Genomic DNA, 1831 nt, shown 5'->3' with positions numbered 1-1831 from the left:
GCCTGGAAGGCGAAGGCTTCTATCAAAGATATTTGTGATGCAGCAACTTGGTCTTCAGTACACACATTTACCAACCACTATGAGCTGGATGTGTCGCTACCACAATTTGGGGCACAAGTCCTACAAGGAGTCTGTAATGATTAAAAGAGTTTTTGTGAATTCAATGACTATTGGGTCCCTCCCTTATTTGATTCATATGCTTTGGTATTTCCCTATGTAATGGCTGCCATGGGGATCGTAGAAGAAAACATCGGATTATGCTTACCGATAATTCCTTTTCTTCCTAGAGATCCCATGGCAGCCATCAAGTTGCCCTCCCTTGTTGTCTCTTTTTTCCTAGGAACCTCTAATGAAGGAGACACTCGAAAAGACACTGAGGAGAGGGAGGAGCTGGGATTTATACCAGAGGGGGAGGTTCCCAAGGAAAAAAGTAACCTGTCTAACTCAAGGATGTGGGATGAAATCCCTATGTAATGGCTGCCATGGGATCTCTAGGAAGAAAAGGAATTATCGGTAAGCATAATCCGATGTTATCTCCTATATATTTGGCTACATCTGTCACTCAAAGTGGGTGTCTGTGTCTATAACGCTCTGTTCCTGGACTTTCCTCTTAATGTGTGATTGCCTTCATCTGTGCTGAACACCTTTCTGAGAAATTAACCTGTTTAAAACAGGTGATGGCAATCATACATTAAGGGGAAGTCTAGAAACAGAGCATTGTGTCCCTCCTGGAGAGGGTCATGTTGGGAGGTATGTGACAGAGAACCAGCCCAGTGAGCCCACAGACAGTGCCAGACACCCACTGCCTTCCCATGTTGCCCAGCACTGCTACTCCACAGCCACCAGGTGAGCGCCCCCCTCCCGCGATTTGCGGCAAACCCCCCCCCCCCCCGCGCGCCCCCCCCCCTCCCGCGATTTGCGGCAAAAATACCCGCTCCCCCGCGACCCCCCCCTACCGTGATTCGCAGCAAAAACACCCCCGCGACCCCCCCTCCCGCGATTCGCTGCAAAAAGAACCCCCCCACGACCCCTGCCACAATTCGCGGCATAACCACCGCCCCGCGACCCCCCCCTCCCGCGAATCACGGCAAACCCTCCCCCGTGACCCCCCCCCCGATTCGCGGAAAAAACACCCCCCCGCGACCTCCCTCCCGCGATTCGCGGCAAAAAGGACCCCCCCGCGACCCCCCCCTTGCACGATTCGCGGCACCCCCCCCCCCGCAATTCGTAGCAGCCCCAGCATTAAATGGCACATGCAAAACACTGACATGGCTATGGTCGACAATGAAAAAGGTTGACATGAGTTTTTGAAGATTTATTTTTAATTTTTTCATATTCATTGTCATGTGTCGACATGGACACCAATGAAGTGGCACACTTATGTCAACATTTACATGTGTTGACCTTTCTGTGTTGATTTTTCTTGTGGCGATTCGCGTCACACCCCCCGCAACCCCCCCTCCCGCGATTCGCGGCACCCCCCTTGACCCCCCACCTCCCGCAATTCGCGGCAACCCCCCACCGGAACCCCTGTGAACCCCGCCCTCCCGCAATTCGCGGCACCCCAACCGTGATTCGCGGCAGCTCAAGAATTAAATTGCACATGGAAAACACTGACATGGCTATGGTCGACAATGAAAAAGGTTGACATGAGTTTTTGAAGTTTTTTTGTCAATTTTTGAATATTTTCATATTCATTCTCATGTGTCGACATGGACACCAATGAAGTGCCACACTTATGTCAACATTTACATGTGTTGACCTTTCTGTGTTGATTTTTTTCTTGTGGCGATTCGCGTCACACCCCCCGCAACCCCCCCTCCGGCGATTC

Source organism: Crinia signifera, chromosome 3 (assembly GCF_055691185.1).
Source record: "Crinia signifera chromosome 3, ASM5569118v1, whole genome shotgun sequence".
Taxonomy (NCBI): Eukaryota; Metazoa; Chordata; class Amphibia; order Anura; family Myobatrachidae; genus Crinia; species Crinia signifera.
The sequence above is the reverse complement of the archived record's forward strand: the minus strand, read 5'-3'. Positions refer to the sequence as shown.